General features: G+C 36.3%; 1 long non-coding RNA gene across 1 annotated transcript; it reads right to left on the minus strand.

Annotated features, from left to right (window-relative positions):
- Nucleotides 1-4,951: 4,951 nt before the first annotated feature.
- Nucleotides 4,952-12,205, minus strand: LOC141516612 (uncharacterized). The gene is made up of 4 exons (XR_012476766.1): nucleotides 12,098-12,205; nucleotides 10,337-10,397; nucleotides 8,212-8,283; nucleotides 4,952-5,234 (listed from the first exon to the last, which is right to left on the minus strand). It is a non-coding gene; the product is annotated as an uncharacterized LOC141516612 (long non-coding RNA).
- Nucleotides 12,206-12,752: the final 547 nt, after the last annotated feature.

The following is a 12,752-nucleotide window of genomic DNA, read 5'->3' on the forward strand; positions in this document are numbered from 1 at the left end:
AAGCACTACTTAGGGAAAAGTTTATATTTCTAATTGCTTATATCAAGCAATATATCAACAGAATCAAGCAATATTAAGAGAAAAAAACAGATAAATGAATTGGGCATGGAGATTAAAAAAAACTTTAAAAAGAACAAATTTTAAATCCCCAACTAAACACCAAATTAGAAATCCTGAAAATCAAAGGAGAGATTAATAAGACTGATGTAAGAAAACTATTGTACTAATAAATAAAACTAGAATCTGGTCTTATGAAAAAGCAATAAAATAAACTTTAGGTTAATTTGATTTAAAAAAGGAAAGAAGAAAACTAAATTACTAGTATCTAAAAATGAAAGGAATGAATTCACTTCCAATGAAGAGTAAATTAAGATAATTGTTAAGAGCTATTTTGCCAATTAGATGTCAATAAATTTGACAATCTAATTGAAATGAATGAATATATACAAAAATATAAATTATCCAAATTAACAGAAGAAGCAAAATATTTAAATAACACAATGTTAGGAAAAGAAATTGAGAAAACCATCAATGAACTTTCTAAGAAAAAATCTCCAGGACCAAATAGAAACACAAGCAATTTCTACCACTGTTTAAAGAACAATTGATTTCAAACTATTTGGAAAAATAGGTGGAGTCCTACCAAATTCCTTTTACACATAAATATGGTGCTGACACCTAAATCAGAAAAAGTCAAACAGAGAAAGAAAATTATAGAACAATTTCCCTACTGATACAAAAATTTTAAATAAAATGCTAGCAAAGAGATTACAGCAATTTATCACAAGGATCATGCACTATGACCTAGTGGAATTCATACCAGAGGTACAGAATCAGTTCAGTATTAGAAAAACTATCAGCATTATTGACCATCTCAATAACAAAACCAAAAGAATTCATATTTTTATCTCAATAGGTGAAGAAAAAGCCTTTGATCAAATACAGCTCCCATTCTTATTTGAAAAAAAAAACACATTAGAGAGCATAGGAATAAATAGAACTTACCTTAAAATAAATAATATTTATCTAAAACCATCAGCAGGCATTATCTGTAATAATGATAAGCTGGAAGCCTTCCTAATGTAATCAGAAGTGAAGTAAGGATGCCCATTATCACCTCTATTATTTAATATTGTACTAGAAAATGTTAGCTATAGCAATAAGAGAAGAAAATGAAATTAAAGGAATTAGAATAGAAATGATGAAACAAAGTTACCACGCTTTGAAGATAATATGATGTTGTACTTAGAAAATCCTAAAGAATAAACTAAAAAAACCATGTGAAATTATTAACAACTATATCAAGTTGCAGGATACAAAATAAACTCACATAGATGATCATTTCTAAATATTACCAACAAAGCAGCAACAGATAGAAAGAGAAATTCCATTTACAATAACTGTAGACAATATAAAATACTTGGGAATTGCTTATTGACCAAGCCAATATAATAAAAATGACAATTCTGACTAAATTAATCTATTTATTCTATGCCATACTAATCAAACTATTAAAAATATTTGGAAAAAAATAAAATTCATCTGGAAGAAAAAAGTTAAAGAATATCAAGGGAATCAATGAAAAAAATTATAGAAGAAGGTAGTCCAACTATACCAGATCTCAAGCTGAATTATGAAGTGGTAATTATCAATAAAATCTAGTACTGGCTAAGAAACAGAGTGGTGGACCAGTGGAATAGATTAGGTACAAATTACATTATAGTAGATGACTAAAGTAATACAACATATGATAAACCCAAAGATTCAACAAAAATGGTTGGAAAAAACTGAAAATAATATAAGATACTAGATATAGACCAACATCTCATATGATAAACCAAGTCAAAACAGGTATATAATTTGCACATAAATGTTGATACCATAAGCAAATTAATAAAACAGAATAGATGATCAGATTTATGAATAAGGAAAGAATTTAGGAACAAAGAAGATATAGAGAGTATTACAAAATGCAAAATAGATAATTTTGATTATATAAAATTTGGTTGGTTCTTTTTGTCCTTTGTTCTTGAAGAGGACCAAATGACATCACTGTGTTAAAGACAATACAGTGTGTTGGACATAACTGATCAGACTATTACAAGCTTAGAAGCCTCTACCACAAGTCAGGCACAAATAGTCCATATGAACACTTGGCACGGGTATTCTAAACTTATGCATCCTGTGTATCCTTTGAGCTGCTTTAATCACTCATTCATTTATTCTCTCCACATTCATTTCCCAAACAGTTATTAAACAAAAGTTATATACTATACAAGTTCTAAGGAGCTAACTATGACTCAGTCCCTGCCTTTTTAAATTTGCCAATATTCTTTAAAATTAAATATAATTTAAAGCAGATTAAAGATTAGCCATATTATAGAATGTAGTATTATCAATACAACTTGACTAATTTGGAATTTTATTATTAAAGTTTCTCAAAAAAGAAATAAGATTCTACTTGGTATAAATCTAAGCCCTCTATATATCATTTGTGGAGCTGAAATTTCCAAAGAATACTAGAATCAATTACAGTAAACCTTTATTTTTCTCTTGGTTGCAGATACTACTGGAAATCCCAGGAAGTTACAGTTTTCTATACAATTACTATATAATTACAATTTCAACACATTTTAAGGAAGAACTAGTGTTGTCCAGGATTTTGAATAGATTGTTCAAAGGGGTAGAGAGTTCTACATCAGAAAAGATATTCAAGCAGGTATTCAAGCAGACATCTTCTCCAAGTATAAAATTCCATGGTTCTATGAACCCATGTCTTCTGACTCCTAACCCAGGCTTTTGTTCATTCAGAAACATTGACCTAGACCCTGATGCATAAAAGACATGATGACCATGGCTGGGAAGCTAAATACCTGTCCCCCCGCCCCCATCCCTTCTCTCCATTCTCAAGACTCTGCTCCAGAAAACTTTTCAAAATGACTTATAGTTTATGGAAAAACTGGAAGAAGAAGAAAATAGCAGATCACCAATTCAGGGCCTAAAGGCATCACTAGGCTGCAAATGACACTGAATTTAAATGGAAGAGAATTCTAGAAGGAAACTTGGAAACTGTTCTCTTGTTTTAAATTGTGGGTTTGGGTGCCTTTCACTCCCCCCCCCACACCAGTTTTAATCTTTGATTTAGAAAAAAACAAACCAAGTGTAATCTCTACTGGTGTGACAGCATGTCCTGTTTAGGTTGGCAAGGGGCAAAGAGGATGACCCAGAACTGTGTCCACCCAGAAATGCATTTCTAAGAAGAGTTCAATGACCTAGTTGTATAAATCTCAACAGGAAAACAATTGATAACTCAAATTAGCATCTTAAATAATTGCAGCTCTGCCCAGGCCCAGCTGTGTCCTAATTCCCGACTTGCAGAGGAGTCACTCCTCATTTCTAGTCTAGGCTGGTCTCAAGATTTGCTTTGAAAAGCTTCCTATCACAGTCTAGGGAGAAAAAGTGCTGAACTGAACTCAAGAGAAACCTGGGGTTTCAACCCCACTTCTGCTGTTCACCATCCAGGAGGCCTTGGGTAAAGCAATTCCCTCTCTCTGGAACTTAGATTCCTCCTTTGGAAAGCAAGGGGGTTGTTTGATCAGATGACTTCTAAAGTTTCTTTCAGTTCTACCAATTTCTTTTGAAGTCCTCTCCAGCTCTATTCTAAGATCTCTTGAGGCATTTACCATTGGGCTTAGAACTGAATTCAGAAGCCAGAAAACCTGAGTCCAATTTGGCCTCAGACACTTATTGGTTGTACTACCCCAGGAAAGTCACTTAACAATGTCTATTTGACTCAGTTTCCTCAACTATAAAATGGCACCAACCTTGCAAAGATATTGTGAAGAGGAAAGATTTTTTTTTGTTTCCAAGATACATAGCAAAATACCTGTCATATAAATACTTATTCTCTTCATTTCCTTTTCCTTCCCTTCCTTTCTCTTTCCACACAAAGTCAGATATAAACATTTGGAAAATTATTAATTGTTCATGGATTCAGCTTTATGCTCTATGGTCCCTTCCAGTGCTAACATTTTCTCTGTGTCCCAAGATTCCCTCCAAATCTAACATTTTTGTGTTCTAAGGGCCTCTCAAATTTTAATATTTGATGAGTCTGTAATTTGCCCACTCAGTAACCTGAAGTCTCTAAGCACTGTAAATATTGCAGACTCTTTCTCCTAGACAATTTTTTTAATGGAAAGGATTAATTAAACATGTCAAGAGAAGCCCACTTATTGGAGAGATAGCAAAGGATGAAAAGAGGTGGTTACAAAATAGGAGAGGAAAATCATCAGTTGAGGACATGAAGAGGGGAGAGAGAGAGAGAGAGAGAGAGAGAGAGAGAGAGAGAGAGAGACAGAGAGACAGAGAGAGAGAGAGACAGAGAGAGAGAGAGACAGAGAGAGAGACAGAGAGAGAGAGAGAGACAGAGAGAGACAGAGAGAGACAGAGGCAGACAGAGTGACAGAGAGACAGAGCGACAGAGAGACAGAGCGAGGAGAGAGAGCTTCCCAGAGACTGGAAAGAACCCTTACTGGTACAAATGTCAAAAACTTAAAAACTAACACATGATTATATCCTGTTTTGTACTGTTCTTGAATTTTTCCTTGTATGTGTCTTGTCTCTCCAACCAGACTGTGCAGTCATTTCTTCCTTGTCTGGTCATGCCTTCTCCTTCAGACCACTAAACCTGGCCACTGAGGAGCTACTCAGTAAATGTTTGCTAAATAAATGAGTGAATGGATAGGGGCATCCAACAAATACTGATTAACTAATTGACTAAAGAGTAAATGTGTCAGAAGGGAAAAGGGTCAAAAATGCAACACTGAGAAGTAGTTAGTAGAAGACAATGATGGTTAGGAGGGGTGACGGGAAATATGAGAGAAAAGATAATCTATGAGGAGTGAAATGGTAAATTCTGGAGACAGAGAGAAACAAAGATTTTGTATGGACATAATAGGAGGCTATTGACTTGGGTTTTATTTTTGAGGGCAGATGAGAGCAATTTGTTCCAATGGCCACGAAGACAGCTGGAGTAGATGCTGTGGAGTGCTTAGAGTTTGGTCAATCATTGAAGTCGCCAAGGTAAGTCACAGGGTCAAGTCATCTTGCCTTTTGTCCTGCCACTAGATTCTGATATCTCTGGAAGATGATGTTGATCACTTTGTGCAACTCTGCCTCACTTAAGTTCAGTTCATGCTGAAGTCAAGATATCATGATGTGATGTCATTGGTCCTCTTTAAAAAAAAAAGGAGAAACAACTTTTTTAAATTAAATATTTTTATTTATTTTTCTAAATATTTGCAAAGATAGTTTCCAACAATCATTTTGTAAGGTTTTGAGTTTCAGTTTTCTCCCTCCCTCCCTTCTCTGTTCCCTCCTCTGACATAAAGCAGTCTAATATAGGTTATACATGAATAACTATATTAAACATGTATCCATATTAATAATGTTGTGAAAAAAGAATATAATAAAAAGGGGAGAAATCATAATACATAAAGACAACTTTTAAAAATTGGAGATAGTATGGTCTGCATTTAAACTTCATACTTCTTTCTCTGGATGTTTGAATAACATTTTCCATCACAAATATTTTAGTATTTTTTATTATTGTACTACTGAAATGAGCAAAAGGCTAACAACTTTTGAGGGATACCCTTCCCCTTGACCAAAAAATATCTCCCCTACAGTCTCAGGACCTGCAATTCCTATCAAAATCTTTTCTTGGATATTTATGAATTGAAGGACCTTTTTAAAAAAATCAAGCATTATTTGGAATGCTTTAATACATTAAGGGAAGGGAATAAATATTTCTATAGTGTCTATAATGTCCCAGACACTATATTAAATATTTTTATAAATATCTCATTTGATGCTCACAACAGCCCTGTGAGGTAGGTACATTAAACCCTATCCTAATTTTAAATTAGCTTCTCAGACTAATTTAGAATTAGAAAATGGCAGGAAGGAATTTTAAAAATATATATTTTTAGAGTTGCAAGATTAGAATATGAGCTCCTTGAGGACAGGAATGAAAGATTTTGGTTTTTGGGGGTTTTTTTGCCTTTGTCTCCCCAAGGTTTAACACACTGCTTGGCACACAATAAGCTTGTAAAAGGTATTTGTGGATTGAAAGAAAGGATCTTAGTGATTATATGGTCCATCCTCATTTTATAGATGGGGAAATTGAGATCCAGAGATGATATACATATATACATACACACACACACACACACACACACACACACACACACACACACACAAACACATACACATATATAAAATACATAAATTCCCTAGTTTTGTAGGAGAATGACAGATAAGTTAAATGAATTGTCCAAGGTCACACAGTTAGAGAGAGGTAGAATTGAAACAATACCCTAATGTCTAGGTCCTAGGGAATTATGAAATCATATAATCTCTGATGGAAGGGCTCTTAGAATAGTGGTCTCCAAACTTTCTGATTAAGCATCCTTTTAAGAAAAAAATTTTGAAATATATATTACCCAATATGCCCATATTTATTTAATTTTATAGTTTAACTACTAATAATTGTGTACATTGTAAAACTTATCTACAAATCTTTATGAGGATAAATAATAAAAATATATTTTAAATACATTAACAAATATACTTTAAAAGGATGATATAAAGATGAATATTTGATCCTGGCATTAATAGGGAGTCATTGGTATTTATTGAGCATATAATCATATAATCAGACCAGAAATTTATAAAAATCATTTTGGCAGATCTGTGGAAAATGGATTGGACAAAGGAAAGATTTGAAGAAAGGAGTTCAATGAGAAGTTGTTCAGTCATTTCAGTCATGTTCAACTCTTCAAGACTCCATGACCCTTCTTGGCAGAGATAACTGGAGCTGTTTACCATTTCCTTCTCCAGTTCATTTTGCAGATGAGGAAACTAAGGCAAACAGGGTTGAGTAATTTGCTCAGGCTCACACAGTTAGTAAAGGTCTAAGGGCTTAGAAGACTATGTATTAATTCAAAACCATGATAAAGAGAATTGTGATAGCAAATACTGTCCACATGCAGATTAAAGCATGTTATTTTCATTTTCTTTGGTTTATTTCATGCTTTTCCCCCCCTTTGTTCTGTTTCTTCTTTCACAACATGACTAATGTGGAAATATATTTAACATGACTGAATGTATATAATCTATATAAAATTGTTTACTGTCTTGGGGGAGGAGGAGGGAGAGAGAGAAAAAATTTGCAACTCGAAGTCATAAAAAAACAATGTTGAAAACTTTGTTTTGCAAGGCAATGGGGTTAAGTGGCTTGCCCAAGGCCACACAACTAGGTAATTATTAAGTGTCTGAGGTCGGATTTGAATTCAGGTACTCCTGACTCCAGGGACCGTCTTCTATCCACTGCACTACCTAGCCACCTCTGAAAAATTTAAAAAATAAAATAAAAAGACAGTAAGGGCTGTTTCGTTCCTTGTATTTTGTATTCCTAGCACCTAGCAATAATACTTGGCATATGTGGATACTTTATTAATTAATGTTTATTAATGGATTGATTGAGACAGAGAGAAAAATTCAGAGGTAATTGCAATAGATCAGGGGAAAGATGAAGAGGACTGAAGTTTAGTGAATGAGGAAAGAAGAGGGGGAGGAGAATGTTGCTGTGAAGGTGTCTATGATAAGATAGAGCAACTTTTGGAATATTGGCATGAGGACTCAAGGATGACCCCAAGAGGTCAATAGAAGAATGGAAATGCCTCAACAGCAATAGGAGAATGTGGAGGAGAAATAGATTTGGGGGAAAAGAATAAAATGAAATGGATGATGCTGATTGCAATCTATTAGGACAGCTAGATGGTAGATAGTGATTAGCGCTCTAGCCCTGAAGTCAAGAAGACCTGAGTTCAAAACCAGCCTCATACCCTTACTAGCTGTGTGACCTTGGGCAAGTCACTAAACCATAGTTGCCTCCCTTCCAGGGTCATCTCCAATCATACTGATTCATAGTTGGTCACTGGACCCAGATGGCTCCAGAGGAAAAAGTGAGGTTAGTGACTTAGCATGGTACCCCCTCACTCAAATTCAATTCACTTGTTTCTCATTCTGTCATTTCCCTGATGTCATGGTCTGCTTTGAGATTAAAGAATAAACATCATCATCATCATCATCATCATCATCATTCATTCATTCATTCATTCATTCATTCATTCTGTATAACTGACAGACCTTTCCCCATCCCCCCTGAAAAGGGTATGGATGATGAGGAGGAGGTGGGGCTCTTTCTCGTTCATCATTATTCTGGAAAACAAAGGTGTATCTGGTGAAGCCAGGTGGGGGGGAGGGGAGAGGGGATGGGGAAGGGGAGGGGATTGAACCACTGTCCTTGGAAGCTAACTTCAGAACTCAGCTAAAGGAAGCCAGTGGTGGAAGAGGACAAAGTGGAGTGAATGGGTGAAAGGAATGGTAAAGTTGCTTGGAAAATAAGTCCAGACATGCTATTGAAGAGACAGTTGGATACAATCTATATTCCATTCTCTTGTTGATCACATATCCTTTAGGACCATGCCACAGATCCCTGGGGGTCAAGTCACAGTTCTACTTTGGAGACTATTTCCTTAAAATACTCATTTGATAGGTATGGAAAATAGGGACTTCAGGGTCCCTCTTGGTTCTAATACCCATCACCATCTATGTGGCCTTCTCTAAGCTTCACTTTCTTCATCTATAAAATGGAAATTATAATACTTGCACTAATGAGGTTACATTGTTGTTGTAAGAGGAGTGCTTTATTATAAGTGACAATAAATTTGGAAGGGAGAAAGAAGTCCCAAAGCATGTGGTCCAGTCAGGGAAGACAGACCCACAGGGACATGAGGATCAGAAGGGCAGCCTGGACAGAGGTCAGCAAGGGTAGCAATACCACAATTGAGCAATGGTCTAGAAAGGGGCCAGGGAAGATGAGCTTGGCTGATTCTCACTTTCCCCCTGGGTTGGGCTTGGAGACAAGCCTAAATTCAAGGGGGACTTGGCTATATTGAAATACAGAGTTTGAAGGGCCAAGTCTCAAGATGTTAAATCAGAGTTCAATTAGAAGAAACATAAAAGGTTACTCCAGGCTAAATAAATAAGATAATTGAGGAGGAAGAACATCATAATACACTGATGATCTATTAGCAAGTTCCCAAGGCAGTACTGTCTGATCCTAGTTTGTGAGAATAGAATAATGCCACCTTGGACTTATTAGCCACAACCAATGAATGCATTATTGATAGTTGTATTTGGGAGCAGAGCAAGACTTCATTAAAACAACAGTGTCCAAGACAATTTGGAGATCTCAGAAAGTGTGCTTCTACCTAATTCTTCTCTACTTGGGCTCCACATATTAACTCAGCTGCATCAAACTTCCTAGTCCAGGGACCCATTCTAATACAATTTAATACAATTAAATACAATTTAATATTTTACTAACAGGACCACCAAATGCAGAAGCTCAAAATTTGAGAGGTTCCATAAATTTGAGAGGTTCCTTAAATTGTTTTTTTTTTTAGGTTTTTGCAAGGCAAACAGGGTTAAGTGGCTTGCCCAAGGCCATACAGCTAGGTAATTATTAAGTGTCTGAGATCAGATTTGAACCCAGGTACTCCTGACTCCAAGGCCAGTGCTTTATCCACTACACCACCTAGCTGCCCCTGAATTATTTTGCCTAAATTGTTTTTCAAATAATTTTTGACTCCCCAAGAAGACTGGGATCCCAAGAAATGAAGTCAAATCTTTTGTGTCTCGCATGGCACAGAACACAAGGAGACATCAGAGGGTCATTGATTTAGAGTTACAGTGAGGAGAAAAAAAATACACACTAAATAGAATTGAAATGTTAGCATCAAGCCAATTCTTTAAAACTCCTAAAAAGGACAAAAAACTCCCAAAGATGCCCCTTTCGCTTCTCCCATTATATACCTTACCTATTCCTCATTTTGTGCTTTTGTTCATTTTGTTTGTCTGTCTTCCCAAGTCCACCTCAAAAAAAGTGTCCCTTCCCATCTCTAAGGTGTGCCCTAACTAGAGAGGGTTGATTGTTAAATTTGTAGTTTGAAGGTTTATACTCAGGAATAAACAAATTCTACAAATCACAATTTAATTTATTGTGTTGCTGATTGCCTTGATTTAGGAAATACATGGAGAAAATATTAATAAGATTGATTAAACTTAAAAGTGTATTCTGTGTCAGAGAGCTGATTGTTAAACATTTACCAACACCTCCCAATCCCACATTCTTCCTTTATCCATAAAAGGAGAAAGTATAATACAAAAAAGATGATTGACAGTTATTAGATTAGGGTTATAGTCTCACCTCTACCATATCCTCATCGTGTGACTTGACTGGTTGTGTGACTCTGAGCAAACAATCTCAACTATAAAATAGAATTTTTATGATGATCATCATCATTATTATTATTATTAGCAAAAAATTAATTATTGCTATATGTACTAAGGGATATAAACACAAGCAAAAAGAAAGACAGTTGCTACCTTCATGGAGTTTATGTTCTAATTATATTCTGTTGGGGGAAAACAATACATGAAGAGAGTACCGGGACCAGAGGAGTTTTGAGTCCAAAGAATAAGGGATGATTGATTGACCTATCACTCTACCTCAAAATGGAGGTCTGAGGAAGAGCTTGAACAACTTCCTTCATCAACTTGTAATTGTTTGTGAGCACACGAATATAGAGAAAGATGCTTTATAAACTTTGAAGCATGATGTAAGTGTGAGCTAGTGTTATTACTGGACATTTTCTGAACTTTAGCCATCAGTCTCTTTTGTAAAATAAGGGAGTCAGACCTAGATTTTCCTCAAGTTCCCTTTCAGTTGTACCATTCTACATTTTAAACTCTAATATTGAAGTATCTTCTAGCATTCATGTTCTATAGTCTAACCTCCCTTCTGGCTTCCACATTCTCTAGTTTGAATATACTTTTTCTTATTCTACTTGTCATGACTACATAACAATGACAAAGGTCCTATGTGGTTTCAACTGGATGGATCAGTCAATAAATAATAGAGTCCTAAGGGAGAATTCCTTCCTATTTGCTGCTAAATATATGTAACATTGACATATCTTGCCATCCTTGCCTCCAGGCACCACATGGCAGAGAAACTGAGGAAGAGGCAGCAGATCATGTGTCTAGCCATTGCCTTCATGTATGTCATCCTATAGGATCAATGAAGAAGAGAAAGGGTACCATATTCAGTTTTGTTATTTGAAATTCTGAAGATGGATTTCATTGGGCCATGAAAGCTCCAAGTAATTGCTAGACCCTCACCCTGTCTGGAGAAAGGGAACCAGCAAGGAGACAGAATGGGCCTTAATAAATGGGAGAATCTGGGCTAAGTGCAAACACTTCCAGACTTGAGTTAATTCTCTCCCTGGCCTGGGTGGAACATCAAGACCACTTTGAGCTGAAGATATTTTAAGTCTAGAATCAATTCACTGGCAATGGAAACAGTAGTAACTCTTCAGCCATAAAGGCCTTTAGAAAGGGGCTTCTGAGGGAGGGGCTGTTGAGATTTTTAAAGAAAAAGCAGAGTTGTTTTCTGAGCTGTCTGTGTGTATGCTAAGGAATGGAGAGAGCTGTCATGTCTATAAACAGAAGCAGCTGCTGAAATGAGTGATTTCATGACTCCACAATGAGCCACCTTAGACAGGACTGTCTTTCACCCTCCCTTCCCACTGTTTGGTCGACTGAAAATGGTGGAGCATAACACTCAGCCTTCCCTCTCCACCCCCCCCCCCCCACAAAAAAAAGGAAAGCTTCTTCTCCCCAATTGAAATCTATTTAATCCAATCCAATGAGCCTTAGTTGAACACCTACTATGTACTTCAACCTGTTCTAGATACAGCAGAGAAAGCATCTCCAACCCAACTTACCCCACTCCCTCACCCTATTATCAGTCAACTCTCCCTGACTGCCCCCCTTCCACCACTGGCTTCCTGTGACTGAGTTTGTAAACTAGGAGAGAGTTTATAGTCTACAAAGAGAGATAAAATGCTTACACAAATAATTACAATACAAAGCAGGATGTGACAAATATCCCAAGGGAGATACAGACCTAAGGCCATGAGAGTCTCAGGGAGTGATAGTATATTTCTGACTGGGGAGGGAAAAGAGAAAGTTCAGAGGAGAAAGTAGCAGCAATTGAATTGGTCCTTTCAATGTGGGTAGGATTTTGATGGCTAGAGATGGGGGGTGGAAAGGAATTCTATGCAATAACAATTACTAAGACAAGGATTCTTGGAATCATAGAAGTATAAGATTCTAATCCAGGGTTCTTTGCACCACATCATGCTAACAACCGCAGCTCATGATCAGTTACCCAATCTTTGTGTTCACATCAACCAGGTTCAGTATTGAGGGTTTCTCAATAATCATCTCTTTGACTTGTGCACCCATCCAGTGTATCCCCTGGAGACATTATAATTTGGTTTGTGTCTAGGTTTCCGCAGCAAAAGGAAAAGGTCCCTTGGCTCCCATGGAAACACTCAGGCTAAGAAAGCATCAAAATAGGATATTTTATTTCACTAGATTAAAGTCTATAAGAAGTCAAATCAAATTCCCATCCCTCTCCATCTTCCCCAAGGACCCATATATTTTTCTAGACATATAATTGCCCTGGGAGAGCATCCCCCTCCTCAAGGAGAGAGAACTAGGAGTTGTTAAGAAAATAAAGCAACATTTCTCCCTGACCCTTTCTCATACATGATGAA

Source organism: Macrotis lagotis, chromosome 1 (assembly GCF_037893015.1).
Source record: "Macrotis lagotis isolate mMagLag1 chromosome 1, bilby.v1.9.chrom.fasta, whole genome shotgun sequence".
In the NCBI taxonomy this organism is placed as follows: domain Eukaryota; kingdom Metazoa; phylum Chordata; class Mammalia; order Peramelemorphia; family Peramelidae; genus Macrotis; species Macrotis lagotis.